This window comes from Dendropsophus ebraccatus, chromosome 8 (genome assembly GCF_027789765.1).
Source record: "Dendropsophus ebraccatus isolate aDenEbr1 chromosome 8, aDenEbr1.pat, whole genome shotgun sequence".
Classification (NCBI taxonomy): Eukaryota; Metazoa; Chordata; class Amphibia; order Anura; family Hylidae; genus Dendropsophus; species Dendropsophus ebraccatus.
Genome location: NC_091461.1, coordinates 3,196,124 through 3,210,115, shown reverse-complemented (window position 1 = coordinate 3,210,115; position 13,992 = coordinate 3,196,124). Strand labels below are relative to the sequence as shown.

At 45.5% G+C, this 13,992-nt stretch overlaps 1 pseudogene; it reads right to left on the bottom strand.

Annotated features, from left to right (window-relative positions):
• LOC138799061 (zinc finger protein 585A-like) overlaps nt 1-7,297 on the bottom strand; it is a 178,240-nt pseudogene extending 170,943 nt beyond the window's left edge.
• Between the last annotated feature and the right edge of the window lie 6,695 nt (nt 7,298-13,992).

Here is a 13,992-nt window from a genome sequence, read left to right as displayed (position 1 = left end):
AATGGATTTGAAAAGAGGAAAAATCTCGGGCTTTCCTTTATGACCTGATCTTTGTTTATGGTCTGTTTTTGGCTTTGGCTTCAAATCTTTGGCAGATAATCTTTCTGTGTAAATGGACCCTTAAGGCCCTATTCCACGGAACGAATATCGGCTGCTACGGACAATAATCATCCCGTGGAATAGAGTGCAACGATCAGCCGACATCGTTCATGTCGGGTGATCGTTGCAGTCGCTTGTTTTTTAACATGTTGAAAAACAAGTGACTGATACAGCAACGATCTGCTGCCGTCGCTCCGTTGAATAGGAGCATCGGCAGCAGATGCTGCCGTATCCTATAGGCTCCCCGGACGATCAGCGATCACCCGGGCAGCCCCCCCGCAGCTCCTCCCGCACTCACCCGCTCACTGCAGCCGCGTTGAATAGCGGCGGCAGCGAGCGGGAACGAGGAGCAAACAAGCGCTGAGAGTGCTCGTTTACTCCTCTACGCGGCCCGTGGAATAGGGCCATTAGAGTCTATGACTAAAGAGAACTATGAAGTCTTCTGAGGAACACCATGATGATGACCGTATCACACGACCTGAGCCGCATCATAAAGGAGCTTGCACTATTACACAGTCCTGTAACTGTGCAGCCTGGGTGGTACCGGCCTGATCTGACACAACCAACGTATGTAGTAGATGAACTTTACCATGGTGACAAAATTACCATAAGGTTCTGTTCATACAGGTTGCAGTTTTATTGCAGTATTGTCACGGTACTGCAGTGTTTTCATTTAAATGACACATAAGAACAGTACTGCAACGAAACTACAATGTGTGAACTAAGCCTAAACACGCTATGTAGTCTATTAGCGTAAATTTATAGAACAGTCATGGGGAAGGGCTATAAAGAATGGTGAGAACCCTCTTTTAAAGAGTTCTTCAGGTTCAGACACATTTCAACAGTATGTGTAACAAAATCCGATTTCTGGGTAAAAGATTTTCCACGCTCTGGACATTAAACGGACTTCTCTCCTGTGTGAATTCTCTGATGCAAAACAAGACGTGATTTTCTGCTGAAACATTTCCCACATTCAAAACATGAAAATGGCTTCTCTCCTGTGTGGATTTGCTGATGTAAAACAAGACGTGATTTTCTGCTAAAACATTTCCCACATTCAAAGCATGAAAATGGTTTCTCCCCTGTGTGAATTCTTTGATGCTTAATTAGATCCGATTTCATAGTGAAGCATTTCTTACATTCGGAACATGAAAATGGCTTTTCCCCTGTGTGAAATTTGTGATGTTTAACAAGAGCGGATTTTATGGTAAAGCATTTCCCGCATTCAGAACATGAAAATGGCTTCTCCCCTGTGTGAGTTCTCTGATGCCCAGAAAGATCTGATTTCAGTGTAAAACATTTCCCACATTCCAAACATGAAAATGGCTTCTCTCCTGTGTGGACTCTTTGATGTTTAACAAGATCTGACTTTTGGGTAAAAGATTTTCCACATTCAGGACAGAAAAATGGCTTCTCCTTTCTGTGAACCCAATGATGATTATCTAAGCCATATTTCTTAGTGAAACATTTTCCACATTCTAAGCATGAATATGGCTTTTCTCCTGTGTGTAGTCTCTGATGTTGTACTAGATTTGATTTCTGGGAAAAAGATTTACCACATTCGTTACATGAAAAGGGCTTCTCCCCCGTGTGGATTCTCTTATGTAGCGCTAGACTTGATATCTTGGTAAAATTGCGCCCACACTCCAAACATGTAAAGGATTTTTTCTGGCGCCCAGTAGGACCAGACTTCTCAATAAAACATTTTTTACATTCTGAACATTGAAGTTGAATCTGTTTTAGGTGAGTTTTCTGATCTAATTTCCCACATGCTGAACAGAGAAACTCATTTTCTTTTGGATAATCATGTAGGATATTGTTCTCGTCTCCCTCGGTGGATGACAGGAGGCCTTGTCTCATGTCTTCTTTGTGACCAGCTAGAGAAAAAGAGTAGGTTTATTTCTTTATTAAGTATCAAGTAAAATTCTAGAGCATAAGACAAGAAGCAGAACGTTTATCAAACTAATGTTATGATTCAAAGTATCACATCACATAGCTTTAAGGGATTGTCTGATCGCTTTTTATATTGCTATCTCACTAACTTATAACTCTAATGGTGCGTTTACACAGAAAGATTTATCTGATAGATTTTGGAAGCCAAAGCCAGGAATGGAATTGAAAAGAGGAGAAATCCCAGTCTTTCCTTTATGGCCTGTTCCCTGTTTATAGTCTGTTCCTGATTTGGGCTTCAAAGATCTGTCAGATAAATCTCTCTGTGTAAACGCACCCTAAAAGTGACCATAGTTTTCCAATAACTGCTGGCTGAACAATTGTTTGTTCTCCAGGGATGAGCCAGATCCATAGACAGGCAGCCAGGCCCAACCAGAACCCAGGAATTAGGCACGGGGCAGGATACACAGAATATCAGCATAGCTCCCCTCCACTAGGAACAAACAACAATCGAACACATGTTGGATGGGTGGCTATTATATAGATGTCATGCCAGGTGGGTGGAGGATTAACCAGTACTGTGCACACTGGCCCTTTAAATAAATTAAAAAACCTGCATGGTCTGCCCCTATATGCAGAAGGATGTATGTATGTATGTACAGTATGTTATAATGTGACAATCTCCTGTAATCCCCTCCGTCCCACAGAGATCCTATAATCTATAGCTAAAGACTGCAGGAGGGGGGAGGAGAATCAGAGTCCGCTATTCACGATTACTCACCTGGGGTAATATCAATAGGGACATCCTCTTCCTTACAGGGCTGATCACTCGGCACATGCTGCTCTTTTTCTTCTCCCTTCTCTACTACAGCATGTAGAGGATTTTCACCCTGCTCCAACATGAACCAAATAATAAACTTATATAAATACAGTAGTCCCTTAATAAACTCTGGTTACAATATTTTCAACATACAATGTTCCTTTGTGGACCATCGTAACCTAAAACCAGACTTAACATACAACATACAATGCTACAGACAGTCAGGCTCTGCGGCACATGTGAGTAGCTAGATGATCAACAGTGGCCGACTGGCTGTCTAGGATCTCCTCTACAGTATAGTGTGATACTACATGCCCTGTACTGCTGTGTGTCTAGGATCTCCTCTACAGTATAGTATGATACTACATGTCCTGTACTGCTGTGTGTCTAGGATCTCCTCTAGAGTATAGTGTGATACTACATGTCCTGTACTGCTGTGTGTCTAGGATCTCCTCTACAGTATAGTGTGATACTACATGTCCTGTACTGCTGTGTGTCTAAGATCCCCTCTACAGTATAGTGTGATACTACATGGCCTGTACTGCTGTGTGTCTAGGATCTCCTCTACAGTATAGTGTGATACTACATGGCCTGTACTGCTGCGTATGTGTCTAGTATCTCCTCCCTACAGTACAGTGTGATACTACATGTCCTGTACTGCTGTGTGTCAAGTATCTCCTCTCTATAGTATAGTGTGATACTACATGTCCTGCTGTGTGTCTGGTATCTCCTCTCTACAGTACAGTGTGATACTACATGTCCTGTACTGCTGTGTGTGTCTAGTATCTCCTCCCTACAGTATAGTATGGTACTACATGTCCTGTACTGCTGTGTGCCTAGTATCTCCTCTCTACAGTATAGTATGGTACTACATGTCCTGTACTGCTGTGTGTCTGGTATCTCCTCTCTACAGTACAGTGTGATACTACATGTCCTGTACTGCTGTGTGTGTCTAGTATCTCCTCCCTACAGTATAGTATGGTACTACATGTCCTGTACTGCTGTGTGCCTAGTATCTCCTCTCTACAGTATATTAGGATACAACATGTCCTGTGCTGCTCTTTACCTGCGCCAGGGAGAGTTGCTCCTTTGGGCACCAAGTGAGGGCAGCTTCATTTTGTTTTTCCTAGCCCCTGTGTGATCTGTACAGGTTCCTGAAAACACTCCCGTCCTCTACATAGAAAGTAATTTACAGCTTTCCACTGTTCTTTATGGCTGTTATATGTAAGGAGTAGAGATGAGTGAATAGTGAAATATTTGATTTGATTGGATTCGATTCAAATAGCTCTCGATATTCCACTATTCGATCGAATATCGAATCCCATTATAGTCTGTGGGAGAAAAATCCTTGGGACCTGGAAATTAAGATTAGACGAATCTGAGGTCACCAAGTCCAAGACATCTTTAGAAAGTGATGCAAACACCTCCTGAATGCATCTCGGAAAGCAGGGAAGCAGTATTACAGGGCACGGCATTACCGGCAATAGTAATTGCCGGCAATAATACCGCACCCTGTAATAGTTAATATTTAATTAATAAAGCACATTTTCGTTCTAATAAAGCTATTTTCGTTGTACAATAGCTTAATTAACACATTCATGCTTTTGCAATGAAATATACTGTTAATAAAAAAATAAATGTATATATTTTTAATTTATTTATTTACAGTATATTTAATTGAAAAAGTATGTATTCATTTTAATTATGCAATTGTACAAGGAACATAACTTTATTAGAACAAAAATGTGCTTTATTAATTAAATATTAACTATTACAGGGTACGGTATTATTGCCGGTAATACCGTTCCCTGTAATACCGATTCCCTGCTTTCCCAGGGAGCATAAACTTTGTTAAAACAGCTAAACAATTGTTTAGCTGTTTTAGTAAAGTTAATTTAGATTCGAATATTCGATCACATATTCGATCAAACTCGAATCTTTCGAATAGTGCCGTATTCCATCGAATACTTTTCACTCATCTCTAGTAAGCAGTTGTTAAGCCATGTTAGTTATTTGCTTATTTTTTCTTATTTAGGGGCCTCAGAACCAATTAGCAGTTTCCCATAAAGTTTTGGTCTCAAGATGCATTAGTTTCATCGTACAATGGTCCTGGAACCAATTAATATTGTAACTTCAGGGAATACAGTATATTAAAAAAGGTCACTTTAAAGGCCCCCAACATCTCCAGAGTTTTCTGGGACCTGGTCCTGAAGAAAATTGTTTATTTTTTCATGACATCTTCCTGCTCCTCCTGCAGGACAGTGTCATCTCCCCCTCCATCTACCTGCTCCTCCTGCAGGACAGTGTCATCTCCCCCTCCATCTACCTGCTCCTCCTGCAGGACAGTGTCATCTCCCCCTCCATCTCCCTGCTCCTCCTGCAGGACAGTGTCATCTCCTCCTCCATCTACCTGCTCCTCCTGCAGGACAGTGTCATCTCCATCTCCCTGCTCCTCCTGCAGGACAGTGTCATCTCTCCCTCCATCTCCCTGCTCCTCCTGCAGGACAGTGTCATCTCTCCCTCCATCTCCCTGCTCCTCCTGCAGGACAGTTTCATCTCCCCCTCCTCCATCTCCCTGCTCCTCCTGCAGGACAGTGTCATCTCCCCCTCCATCTACCTGCTCCTCCTGCAGGACAGTGTCATCTCCCCCTCCTCCTCCTGCAGGACAGTGTCATCTCCCCCTCCATCTCCCTGCTCCTCCTGCAGGACAGTGTCATCTCCCCCTCCATCTCCCTGCTCCTCCTGCAGGACAGTGTCATCTCCCCCTCCATTTACCTGCTCCTCCTGCAGGACAGTGTCATCTCCATCTCCCTGCTCCTCCTGCAGGACAGTGTCATCTCCCCTCCATCTACCTGCTCCTCCTGCAGGACAGTGTCATCTCCCCCTCCATCTACCTGCTCCTCCTGCAGGACAGCGTCATCTCTCCCTCCATCTCCCTGCTCCTCCTGCAGGACAGTGTCATCTCCCCCCGGACAGTCCTGGGGATCCAGTGGAGCAGGACATCTCTCTGGTGGATTCCTCTTTCTGGATCCATCTGTAGGAGACACACACAGTGACTGAATACATTGTGTATATGTGATGAGCAGGTGATGGGGGGTCTAGGGGACCCCAATACTGCTCTCTCCTTTACCATCAATGAGAGTCTCCTCTTACCCGGTGATGTGAGGGGCCGGTGGTCCTCCATCATGGCCTCCTGGTACAGATCCTTGTGTCCTTCTACATACTCCCACTCCTCCATGGAGAAATAGACGGCCACATCCTGACACCTTATAGGAACCTGACACACACAATGATCCAGTCATCATCCAGACCCATCATCCCTTGTGTTCCTGGATGATGTCCCAGCATTCCCAGCAGCATTGCTCACCTCTCCAGTCAGCAGCTCCATCATCTTGTGGGTGAGTTCTAGGATCCTCTGCTCATTGTTCTTCTCAGGTATCAGTGAGGGAGGTGGAGGCTCCGTGATGGGGCCCCGGGCCCTGCTCCATCCTCCTGACCTGCTGCTGGGGGCCACACACTCTCCACAGGTCTTCTTCACTACTGTGTAATCCTGAGGATGGAGAGACCCTGATAAATATCACTATATACAGAGCCCCCACCTCTCCGCCCATGTCCTGTATTATTACTAGAGATAAGAGGGAGGTCATGTGATCTATCCCCCCAGAATCCCTCACCTTTCCGGTCAGCAGGTAGATGATCTCTAGGGTGAGGTGTAACATGGAGGTCTCTCTTCTTTCTTTGTACATCCTAAGGGATCAAGTATGAAAAGGGCCAATATCTAGAAACGTCTAGTCTTCCAGCCAAGATACAATGCACTTCACTGTATTTAAAACAACAAAATAAAATAAACCCAGAAGGCTGGATCATTGGTTCTGTTTGGATAAACACTGTAGGAAATACATATGAGAAAATCTATGAATTATTTAAGAGGATCTGTCATTAAAGGGGTTATGAAGGACACAGCTACTTTCCTGCTAAAACAGTGCCACCCCCATCCTCAGGGTGTTTGGGGTATTACAGCTCAGTTTTAATCAGTTCAATGGAACAGAGTTGCAAAACCGCACCCAACCCGAGGGAAGGAGAGAAGCTGTTTTTGTAAGCATGTCAATATCTAAAGTTTTTCTTGGTCAGGTTCTGAATGCTGAGACCCTGGCCTATCAGTAGAATGAGTCAGGAGATGACTGGGATGCCATGCTCTCCTCTCCCCGCTCTGTGTCTGTGACCTAGACCATCCCATAGACTTTAAAATCTGTTTAGGTCACATGACATATCTCCAGTGTGGAGTCAGGAGTCGGTGGAGCAGACCGGTATATAGATGATATAATCAGCAGGTTCCTGGCTGTATATACAGAGCGGTGACCATAGAGGAAGAAATCTCTGTATATAGTGAGGTATAATAGGAGCTGTACATACCTCAACCAGTTTCTTATACATCAGATGTTACATACTGGTACTGGAAGGACCTGTGTGATGTCACCATCATGTGACCGCTCACATGTTTGGGTGGGAGGAGTTAGCCAGAGGCATGTCATATGGTTGCATACACACACACGATTCTGAACCATACAGCTCTGCACCGTACACTGTATACACACACGGCTCTGCACTGTACACTGTATACACACACGGCTCTGCACCGTACACTGTATACACACACGGCTCTGCACTGTACACTGTATACACACACGGCTCTGCACTGTACACTGTATATGCGATGCCCTGGCCCCTGGGGGCCACTTCCGCAGTGCTGGTGTTATGAGCGGGCAATGACCGGGGCAGCTGCAGGGGTTATACTTGTCACGGTATAGGCCTGAGGGCGGCACAGCTGTAGGGCCGGTCTGAGGAATCTGCGGGTGATGATGGGCATGCGATTCTTCGCTGCACTTAGTCAGGGCACCAGTTAGTGGACACCAATGCCAGGGTTCAGTAACAGCGGTTTTATTATAGATAAGGTAACTAGTAGCAACAGTTCTGTCCGGATGCAACCGGGTATATAGCAGGCTTTGACAAATAAAGCAGGAGTGGTGCTGCATAGGCTGTGAGAATACGTGCCGGATGATGGGAGTAGGAGTATGAGAGAAATAGCGTTGCTGGGTGGATTAGCTTGAGAATAATACTTGCTGTGAATCCTTGCAGCGATGAGGAGAGATAACAGAATGACACCCAGATGAGAGAGAAGACTCCGGACACTTGAGCAGGCAGATACAGCCGAAGACTTGAATATAGCAGAGCACCTAATCCACACTTCTAGTGGTGAAGTGGGAGCTGCAGAGAAAAAGCCCAACTCCTCTGAGGCAGGAGAGGGACGACACACATCCTCCTTGCTTGGAAGCAGGGGGAAGACTAACTTGTTAGGAGGAAGTGGGAGGTCACATGGTTGCTCCTGGCCAGAACTAGTCGGCCATTGGAGGAACCATGGTTACAGGTCACGTGATCAACAGCCTTGCATACCACTGTACACTGTAATAATACACAGGAATACATGACAATACACATGAAAATGCACAATACCAGAGAATACTAGGGGAAAACCAGCAGCAGTTGCAGTGCAAACACTTACCAGAACAGGCATTGACACAGCAAGAGAAATGGCCATAATAGGAGTAGTAGTCTGCATGTTCTGGGACACTGCATACCTCCCTAGCAAATTTGAGCCGACCTCGGCGAATCTAGAAGGCAGCAAACATGAATAGACTGGACAATCAAACAGCAGGAATGAATGATGAGAGTGAGTGTGATGAGGTGTGTGTTTCCCACGCCCAAGGCACAGGTGAGAAGAGAGAGAGAATGAGAAACCCTAGTGGCAGGACTTCACCTAGGGGTGCCTAACGTACTCTGGCGACCAGGTAGCTAGTGCGTGAACCATCTGACGTGTAAGCCAGGACAACTTAACTGCTGGCGGGGGACCCTCAATATTCCAGCCAGTTAGACAGTAGGTTTTCTGTTAAATGTGTTACCCTACTGGAGGAGAACGTGAAGACCTGTGTACTACCTTGGCGTGTCTGAGTAGTGTCTTGAATACCTGGAAGAGAAAAGAACAAAATAATAAAAGCAAACATACATGGGGGCCCCTTACATACCGGACAATCACACAACACAATTATCCAATAGGCCAAACACACGAAAGGGTATCCAAGGTGCAATATGTATGGACCAGTGTGAATGTTAAGTATGACTATGTGTGATTACTACTGTGCTGGGACAAGACAGAGGTAAACAAACACTGGAAACAAAAGGAAAGGAAACACAAGGGACAACAAATACTGCGAGGTCCTGAGGAGAACTGGCTCACATGAATCTGAATGAAACCTGAGAAAAATCTGAATGAAAATCTGAGAAAAATCTGCATACGAACTGGCTCAACTAAATCTTTCCAGCTATAGATATGATAATAATACACAATACTGAGACTGGATGAGAAAATACACTCCTATATAATCTGGACTTTCTCTGAGGTATATATATACTGACTTCTCTTACTCAGAGGAGGAGCTATCTGACTTAGACACTGGAAAATATACTGTTTTACAAAAGAGGCGCTCTACTCTGAGGCAATCTATGTAACCTTGTGCTTACTCAGAGGAGGAAATACAAAGACTTCGATAACACTGGAATACAATAGTAGAATAAGTGCAATAATGAAATAAGTGCAATAATACCCTGTGTGGAACACACAATCACAGGAAAGTGCATTAGGAAGGAATGGGTTAAGTGTCTCTGTTAGGTAGAGTCTCTTTTAGGCAATTAGAACATCGTCCATGTAAAAGGCTCTGGGACAGGCACTAGAGAACCTTTTGTTATGGTAAGTGTCCATCAGCTCATGGCTGGTTAGTACAGGGAACTTGGTCAGGAGGACCAGGCACGAACCTTAAACGTTGCAGCAGGAACCTGAAACAATTAAACAGTTAGACAACAGAAACAGTTTAAGGGCTCTGGTCTCTGTAGCGGATACTTAGCAGAAATGTCCTGGAGGACCCTGAGTAGGCTTCTTCTTTTTCTTCTTCCACGGATAGCGATAGCGTGAAGGGCCTGGAGCAGAAGCATCACTGGATGCAGTAGTGACTACAATGCTGGGCGTCACCGTGGTGATAGGAGAGATGATGGGGGCCACATGATAGGTGACGGTCGAGGTAGAAGAGGCAGCCTTAGCCACAGCAGTGGGGGCAGTAGAGGGGACTGCGGTAGTAGACGGGCCTGCTGTAGTGGAAGCTGCAGGAGTAGCGCTAGGCATAGTGGTGGCAGCTGTAGTGGCAGGCGACAGGGCAGCGAGGGCCTGCTGAATGTCCTCGATCAGCTGCATAATCTTAGGCCCCGGCCCGAGCATACATTGCGGCAGGGGCGGCGAATCACGCCCTGGAGGTTGCCACAGACCCGGGGATATGAAGGCCTTAGCAGAGTTCTCCCCTTTAGGGCCAGGGACTAAGGACAACAGAGTCGGTCCACTTACAATCTGTTCGGTCCCGTGATGAGGACCCTCCGGTACAAGAAGCGAGGTCAGCGGTGCTGGAGTGACCAGGTCCCGGAGAAATGCTGGTCTCAGGTATGGGCCCCTCATTCTGATCAGCAGTGGCCGGGATGAAGGCCCGGCGAAGACTTCCGTCGTCCGACGGGGCAGCGGCCCAGCTGGTGTCGCTGTAGGATGGGAGCGGTGCTAGCAGGCAGGCAGGATTGCTCTCCGGCAGCTCCGGCATCACTGGTGCTGCGGCTTCAGGCAAACGTTTCTCGGGGGCCGCCATCTTGTCACGCTCTGGCCGGAACTTGTAGCAGGACGGGGAGGAGCGCCAGGCTGGAGGATCAGGTTCCAGAATCTGCCCAGCAACAGTGACGTCATCCGGCCTAGGCAGCCAATCAGGAGCAGTCAATGAAAAGTCTATGGCGCCGGACGATTCCCGCGCTTTGGCAGCATGGCTGTTAACCCCCTCCTCTCCGGGGTATGGCGCAGCCAGAAATTGAAGAAGACGGCGGCCATCTTGTGTACAGTTCAGGGCCCGAAACACTTCAATCAACCCCATAGCAATCAGCAAAGTCTCTAGGGGGTTTCAGTACAGTTCTGGGGGCACTGACAGTTGGCACAACACAGTCTGTATCCTGTTCGTGACGCCAAAAAATGCGATGCCCTGGCCCCTGGGGGCCACTTCCGCAGTGCTGGTGTTATGAGCGGGCAATGACCGGGGCAGCTGCAGGGGTTATACTTGTCACGGTATAGGCCTGAGGGCGGCACAGCTGTAGGGCCGGTCTGAGGAATCTGCGGGTGATGATGGGCATGCGATTCTTCGCTGCACTTAGTCAGGGCACCAGTTAGTGGACACCAATGCCAGGGTTCAGTAACAGCGGTTTTATTATAGATAAGGTAACTAGTAGCAACAGTTCTGTCCGGATGCAACCGGGTATATAGCAGGCTTTGACAAATAAAGCAGGAGTGGTGCTGCATAGGCTGTGAGAATACGTGCCGGATGATGGGAGTAGGAGTATGAGAGAAATAGCGTTGCTGGGTGGATTAGCTTGAGAATAATACTTGCTGTGAATCCTTGCAGCGATGAGGAGAGATATCGGAATGACACCCAGATGAGAGAGAAGACTCCGGACACTTGAGCAGGCAGATACAGCCGAAGACTTGAATATAGCAGAGCACCTAATCCACACTTCTAGTGGTGAAGTGGGAGCTGCAGAGAAAAAGCCCAACTCCTCTGAGGCAGGAGAGGGACGACACACATCCTCCTTGCTTGGAAGCAGGGGGAAGACTAACTTGTTAGGAGGAAGTGGGAGGTCACATGGTTGCTCCTGGCCAGAACTAGTCGGCCATTGGAGGAACCATGGTTACAGGTCACGTGATCAACAGCCTTGCATACCACTGTACACTGTAATAATACACAGGAATACATGACAATACACATGAAAATGCACAATACCAGAGAATACTAGGGGAAAACCAGCAGCAGTTGCAGTGCAAACACTTACCAGAACAGGCATTGACACAGCAAGAGAAATGGCCATAATAGGAGTAGTAGTCTGCATGTTCTGGGACACTGCATATACACACACGGCTCTGCACCATACTCTGTATACACACACGGCTCTGCACCGTACACACACACAAAATATAGTTAACTGCTGTCACACAATCCCTCCTGGCTCAACTTGGCCTATTATTTTTCCGTTTGTTGTATCTCTGCTGATTTTATTACATATAATCGGTCTGTTTGGCTGATATTCAGGCAGGCTTCAGCCCTCTCTCAAACCCATCCTGGAGAAATTGAAGGATCGCCCCGATTGAGGGTTATATGGGAGAAGTCCAATTCTTCTCACACCAGGATAGAAAACCTCCTTGACCCTCAGGGAGGTTCTGTTTGTGGATTCTACTCTAGCACCAATTCTAAAAAGCCTTAGCCCTTCAGTAGGGACCTGTCAATCTTCAGGTCGTCAATCATAGGTGGTCCAGACCAAGACACAATCTTCTCCTCTGTGACAGTAGGTGAGGAATCTGGGGAAGTCTCCAAAATGTAATTTTGGACATATACACCAGGAGAGAAAAACAATGATCTCTTGGGCCAATAATGGTTAATGAGGCCTGATCTTGTCTTTTCTTTTTACAAAGCCACTACTGGTTGTCGTCCCTAGTAGTCTTAAGGCCCTATTCCACGGAACGATTATCGTTCATAAACTCGCTCCAACGACCGCTCGTTAACAATAATCGCTTCTTGGAATTGGTGTAAACGCGCGAACAACAAAGGCGAAATATTTATATTGTTGTTAAAAATTGTATTTCAGCATGTCAAAAAAAAAATTGGTGTTTCAAAGATAATTCGCTAATCGGAATGTATAATTAGAAATCTTTCAGTCGTTTGTAAAAAGGTTAAAAAAAAAAGTAGGTGTGTCGTATGGTCATGATCACCCCGGCAAACGGTTTGAACTACCATGTAACGACTGCAAAATAATCGTTACACTACATATATCGTTCACGTTCCCACGTGTTATCGTTCGCAAAAAAAAAAATTGTTTAGTGATTGTTAACGAGCGGTCGTAAGAGCAAGTTTATGAACGATAATTGTTCCGTGAAATATGGCCTTTAGGGAGTATTCTGATGTTACATGAAATGGCCATTAGGTCCACATAAGGGTCATCATAATATCTGGTGATTCGCCAGACACAATCTGTCCTCCTGGGACAGTAGGTGAGGAATCTGGGAAAGTCTCCAAAATGTCCCTTTGGACACATTCATCAGGAGAGAACAACCCTGTCCTCTTAAGCTATTAGGATTAATTAGGCCTAATTGTTTCTTGTCCTTACAGACTTCTACCAGTTGTAGTCCCTAGTAGTTTTAGGGAGTTAACCATGCATTCTGGTGTTACCCAAAACGGCCATCGGGTCCATGGGACCAACTGGTCACTGAAATATCTGGTGATTTACCAGACCATCTTCTGGTCCATAGAACATTCCTCTGTGAGACTTATATATTAGGAGAAATCGTGGTACACAGAACGATTGTTTAAATTTGAACGATATAACGATTTTTCGCACAATAATCGGCCCATGTAATAGGGCCCTTAGCCTTTCCATTAAGGGTTGCGACTTCCCTTGATGTGATGCAGATAGTTGCTGGACAGATCGCTTGGAAAAATAGCTTCTGCCTTTAACAGTAATGCTACTGATCACCTGCCCCTCTGAAGATTGGCATGCACCACTGTAGATGGCATGCACCACTGTAGTTTTTGATCTTATTCTCATAGCTTCCCCATAGATGGATGTGCTGAAGTGGACTAAAGCTCACTTACCGCTCTCATCTCTCACATGTTGGATGACAGCCACTTCTGTTAGGAACAAAGGGGGACATTTACTATGGAGTCTAATATGTGCAACTATTCTAATGTGGATTGGTGTGTATTTTGTTCCAATAGCTTGTGACTGATTTATTAAACTGTAGCACTGCCACAGTGAATGTAAAAAAATTTGCAGAAAAAGTCAAAAAATGCAAAAGTTGCACAAGCATATTCACCTGTTATTGACCAGACATAGGCTTGCACCTGTTTGTACGATTTTTTAAAAAGTTGCAAATGATAAATTGGGGGCTAATACCGGATTATGTGAACTTTTAGGTGAATACTCAAAACAGGCAGATTTAAAAAAAAAAAAAAAAAAAAAAAGTTGCATCTAAAATATATTGCCAGTCGAATATACATAAATCG